Source organism: Haemaphysalis longicornis, unplaced genomic scaffold (genome assembly GCF_048455015.1).
Source record: "Haemaphysalis longicornis isolate Haplotype H1 unplaced genomic scaffold, Haemaphysalis longicornis Haplotype H1 scaffold_7, whole genome shotgun sequence".
Lineage (NCBI taxonomy): Eukaryota > Metazoa > Arthropoda > Arachnida > Ixodida > Ixodidae > Haemaphysalis > Haemaphysalis longicornis.
In genome coordinates, this window is record NW_027526422.1 from 192,953,297 (window position 1) to 192,959,296 (window position 6,000).

Here is a 6,000-nt window from a genome sequence, read left to right on the forward strand (position 1 = left end):
CTGGGTACGCCCCTTGAGCATTATCTAGATAGCGAGCCCTACTGGCGAAGACAGGTAAACGATTTGAAGGAAAGGGCAGAGAAATGGAAAGGGGCGTGGCTGTCTGTATTAGGGAAGGCCACTGTATGTAATTTATTTCTCGTATCAAAGATCTGGTTTGTGATGCAAACACTGCATTGCTCAAGGGTTAATGTACAGAAATTGCACAGGGTCTGCCGTTTTTGTGTGGTCCTCAACGTGGGATAGATGCAGTCGTACCAATTTGTTGAGGCGGGTCCGCGAGGGTGGCTTGGGGCTTGCACACCTGTACGTAAGACAGCTAGTTAATCGCTTCCTGTTTTTACAAGAACGTAGGGATTCTTTTCTGCGCACGGTTATTCAAGTTCGGCTGGGGCGTGCATTACCTGCATTTGTCGTATCCTCAGGAAGCATGACGGGTGGCATCCACGGTTATTTGAAAAAGATGTCGTTTGAGTTTCTAACTGCCCGTTTTCCCTTCAATATTTGAGTTCGGTTGCACGTAGAAAACTGTATAAGGATGTGTGCGATACTGTCTTTCCAATACCGTTGTACAGAGCTCTGTACTGTGGGGGCCCACGACAAGACGTTTTGAAACGTGTAAGGCGAATGGAAGTTAATCCGAGAGTCAAGTCCTTTTTCTTTAAACTGCATACGTGTACACTTTCAGTGAAAACCTGGTTACAAGAAAGAGGACTGTTTGTGCCCTGGGGAGTCAAGTGCTCTATTTCCAAGCAACCGGAGAATATCGAGCACGTTTTTCTGCATTGTTGGGCGGCCGTCTTCTTGTGGGATGTCCTTCAGAGGACCATCCACAAGCACTTTTCACTGCATCCCCACGGCATCCGGTTCTTGAGTGTGGACAACGAAGAGGGGGTTCCATACGATCTCGTCATGTTGCTGGGCCTCCACAGCATTTGGCGTTCGGCGCTTGTTGTGGCTCCACGGGGACGTAGACGCAAGGCCGACAAGACAGTATTTTATAGAGAGTGTCACGCAATTTGTGGAGGTGTAAAAGGCTAAGGAGTGCCTTCCTGAGTGGCTGTCAAGGGTAGAACCCCTGATGGCACTGAAGGAATTTTAACCGACAATGCCAGCATACGTCAAGCTGGTAGCTGAACGTGTGATTCTGTACACCTTTTGTGTTCCCTTTGTTATGTAATGTCGAAGACCGGCAATAAAAAAAAGTAATCGATTCCTGGCGGTGCCAAAAATTTCTTTTATTGAGCCAGGCCTCTTCTCCCGACGCGTCACGAACATTTCCTTGGTTGGTGAAGGTATACTGATGTGCAATAAAACACGCACTCGTTCTTGGCCCCCATGCTCGTTTATTTTGCTTAGGACGGTGGATATTGAGGCCATGGATATGGAGGCCATGGGTATTGTGGCGCCTGATTTCCGCCTTTCGCCTGGCCTACTAGTAGGCCGAGAAGTGGGCCCCCCACTGTTGGGACCATGACTTTCAAAATGCTGCCGAGCACCTTGCCGAAACCCCTTCCCTGAAGAGCACGTTCCAACACTGCAAATAGGCGATGCAAAAAACAAAGTTAGAGATCCGTGCGAAAGTGTGGCATGGGCGCGACGCGCATAATATTTAGTGTTGATTTTGCTGCTGCGCATATGGAGGTGCTGTGTTTTGATGCTGAGCCGGCAAAAGGGTGATTAGATAAATAAGCTAGAGGTCGCATATAATTATTAGTTGAATAAGGACATTCCTCAAAGCTGGGGTTAGATTTGCTGGACAAAATAACATGATAGGTTTTGATTTGCAGGAACTCCGTCGTACATTTAGGCATTTTTGCCCCAAGGGAACGAAGACTTGTTGGTAGGAAGAGCACGGCACCTCGAAAAGGAATCACCGCAGCTACCCAAATCGTAGGACGGTACATGGACAAACTAGATGAAGTGGCTTCAGCAATGTCGCTGTGGGTCCTTATCCTTGATTTTATAAACACTCCGTGAATTCAATTACAAATCTACAACGTTGGCAATCAGTGACGTGTGGACGCATAGCGCTGAAGAGACATATTTAAAATAAAGCTTAACCTTCACCATCATAGCTATCAGACATTGTCGCAAAAGATTAAAAAAAAACATTGGTACGTGGTATAAAACAGGGTCGGATTGTTCCGTTTGCAAAGTGAACCCATTGTTTAAATTTAGAAGTGGCTTTATACCACAGGCCAATGCAATAGCAGTATTCCGAATGAGAGCAAAAGGCCTCTAGCAAAGTTGAGCACACGACGTAACGTTTGAAAGTCGTTTGATTTGTTTTCAGTCTAATGTTGACATCGAACTTACCAGATTTTAAAATAGTTAATGCTGCGTCTGTAGTGTGAATTCGTTACGTTCGGTAGTCATTGATAGTTTGTTGGTTCTGTTTGCGCAACTTCTGGATGTCTTAAGTTCGCCGTGCTTTTGCAAATTCGACGTTCAGCGTGGATGTCGATATCAAACTGCTTCTACAAATACCAGTACATTTGATCTCAATGAAGACATGCATATACTTTTCTACAACCTATTTTGTGACATTGCGAAGTCTCTAAATAGCACAAAAGTGCGTTTTCAATGTTAAGGCTGTATTCCACATAGGTAGCATTTAATGTAAAATCAGAAAACACTACTTGTTTTGAAGCAGTGCTCGCATGCAAAGACACTGTGCTTCTACTGTAACTGCGTGATTAACAGCAAAAACATACTACACACGGGAGAGCTTAAACGTTGCAATCGGCGTCAAAGGTTTCCACGCCATGAAAACATTAAACGAAAACAGTAACCACATCAAGAGTAAAAATAAGGAAACATGTTACGTAGTTTGCAGGCATTACGTGAAAACGTTGGAAGGGCAAGCTTTGAACGTAGCTACACCCCGGTGCACCTTTTGTGTATTTAATGGGCAGTAACAGAGTTACGCGAGAACAGCGCGGTGTATGAAACAAGAAATTAAATCTATACAGATCACCTTGACTCCAATCACCCTAGAGAAGTCTTACTCATCTTTGATAAGACATGTCGCGCACCATTTATTCACAAATGCACCCTTTTTATTGACGTAGCATTCTTTTGTTATACGCAGCCCCTCCCTAACTCTTTGAAACATTGAAACTCTACTATTGGGATTTTCAGACAAAATAACGTTTTTGTGAGCTCCTTAATATTGTACCCGCCACGGTGCCTCAGTGGCTAAGGCATTGCGGTGCTGAGCACGAGGTCGAGGGTTCGGTTCCCGGCCGCGGCGGCCGCTTTTCTCATGGAGGCGAAAAGTGAAAACACCCGTGTGCAAGACATTTCGGCACACGGTAAAGACCCCAGGTGGTCGAAATTATTCCGGAACCCTCCACTATAGCGCAATATTACAAATCAATCAATCAATCAATCAATCAATCAATCTTCTATATCAGACTGCTTATTCCGGCCCAATTTTGTGGGTTCCAGGTGTCTATACCTGGGACCAAAACGATGGCTTTACAGATGCGAGTGGTAGAAAGCTTGTTGACGGCCTGCTGTACCATAGTGGCGGCGGGTGCGACGTTGAATTTTGGGGCTTCTTTATCATTTTTGGTCAGCAAATATTTATTTTTTCCCACCACACAGCATATATGTCCCGGATAAATTTCCCGCGTCTTCATCCGCGCTAATTAAGGTCGTCCTATTTTACGTGGAAAGTCGGTGTGTCCGAGCACGTATGTTGCACAACAATGATTCTGACGACACACGATAACTTCTTACTGCTTGTGAACGCGAGAACGTTATGGCACTTTCTACGTTTCTCATGATGCGATAGCGTTATGTCTCAAGACATTAAACACTCACATGGTATGCTTCCACAACGCGTCTTCAAAAGCGCCGCGTTCTTGCCGGTTCAGACACTTTGCTTCAAGGACTCAGCCCTAATACTTGCAAGCACCTTCATTCGGTCTGCCTCTCAGGCGCTGCGCCGCGGCTGAGAGCACTGACGACACGGTGACTGCCATTGATGGCCGGTTCGCTTATTAAAGACGATATTCTTTCTTGGGCTACTTAAACCCAGAAATGTTGGACTGTCTGTATGTCTGTCTGTCTGTCCGTCTGTCTGTCTGTAACTCGATTCAGCCACCCGGCCAAAGTAAAATGCTTACTCCGCAATAGTCTTATATACTCACAGCCAAATGTAAACGTCTAAGCCCGGTTTATATGTTCACACTTGTGAACTTTGTTTACCAATAACATAAAATTACGCAAATATAAGACAGGAAATTAGTATACAAGAAATATTTACACTGCTCTTTTCTTAAAAAAATTCCTGGATGCTTGGTTTTCCGATAGCAAATGATATCTTACATCTACTGCAGAACAACGCGTATCGCATGCAGTTGCCCGTGCCACCTCCGGGCGGCATATCAGAAATCACGCGGCAGTAAAGAAAGGTTCCACTAGCTAGGTTTCACGTTCTGCTTGGAACGCACGTGGAGCACGCCAACGCGGTTCTATAAACCTTGACGTCGGCCGCCTCGATTCCCGCGAGTCTCCGCCGTACTGCAGCGCTGGCATCGAGGAACCCCGCCTGTAGCAGTGGAACGCGGCAAATTCAAATCGCCTTCAGCACACCTTTATAGTGTTTACCTTGGAATGAGCGCGACGGAACAGGAACAGTACGAGAGGTGAGCGGGAAAGCGAAGGGGGGGGGGGGGGGGGGGGGGGCGGGGCATTTCCTTGGCATATGTCTACAAAGACTATCGTCTTTTAACAACATGTGCAACGAAAGCAGCAGATACCGGGCCAAATTTTTTGGCTTGCTTCATCCGCTCTCTTACTTCTGATCGGGTCTACTGAAGTCGACCGTCACCTTCTGTGCTGGTCAAATTAGCTAGGCTCGCGATTTAGACAGCCTCGTGTTATAAAGCCCTCCCAAGACCCGCTAGTGCTGGGCTATTTTACGGGTTCAGACGCCTGGGATATGCCCACGGCGTCTTTCTCCCCCAAATTTGGACGCCTATTGTCGTCGCAGTAACACTGAATCACCGGGCGTTAAGGATGGGATATCTCCTTAGTAAAAACTACACCCTATACTAGTCGTTTGCAGTGGCGTCGGAAGAGGGAATGAGAGATGCACTTTGTATATTGTATTTAATTCGATTGCGAATGACGTACGCTCTATTGACGTATTTCTCTCTCTCGCTGGCAGTCAATAATAAAAGAGTAGGGACAATCAATCCTTCCTCTTGCGTCCTTAGAGTGTTGAGATTCACTTTGTATCTTGTATTTAAACACCGTTCGTTTGAGAATAACGTACCCTACTTTGAAGCCTTTCTCTCCCTTTATGTCATTCAATAATGAAAGGGCAGGGACATATAATCCTACCTCTTGCGGCCACAGCGTCTTGCTCAGCCTGCGTCAGTTCTTCATTGCTGGCATACGTACTTTCAAACTCAGTTTCCTTCGCTCGATTGCGTCTTCCAGGGAACCCATGAAGCGTGCGGCAGTAGCAAAGACCGTCTGAAACGGAATACAGGCCGTGCTTATTATAGACTGCGCCTTGTGTTTTTAGTGGGCCGCACTTAAGCCTCCGTTACTGTGGTTTGGCGGGGTCGTTGCTTTTGAAACCAAGAGAACGAAGGGAACGATGCAGCGGTTCCGTAGAGGTAGAGCATCCGCCTCGCGTGCAGAAAGACCGTGGTTCGAGTCCCGGTGCCGGAAAATTCCTACCGGATTAAAAAAAAAAAAGCCGCATGTTTATAGAGTTACAGGATCAGGCTTGGGGTGCGGCCTGACCACGGCTACCATTGACGGTAACGCACGCCCTCACCAGAGCAGGATTGGTCACCCTGGTGTAGTAATGACCGCAACCTCCCAAAGAATACGCCAGTTAAGCCAGGGCCCTCAGTCTCTGGAATTTCTAGTCACTCGCTTCCCGGTTACGTGGTTGCGATATTCGGGGCAGCCGCTCTGCACCGTGTCCCCATCGCCGCGGGTCTGCTGTCCCTGTTGCAGTTAGAGGCGTAG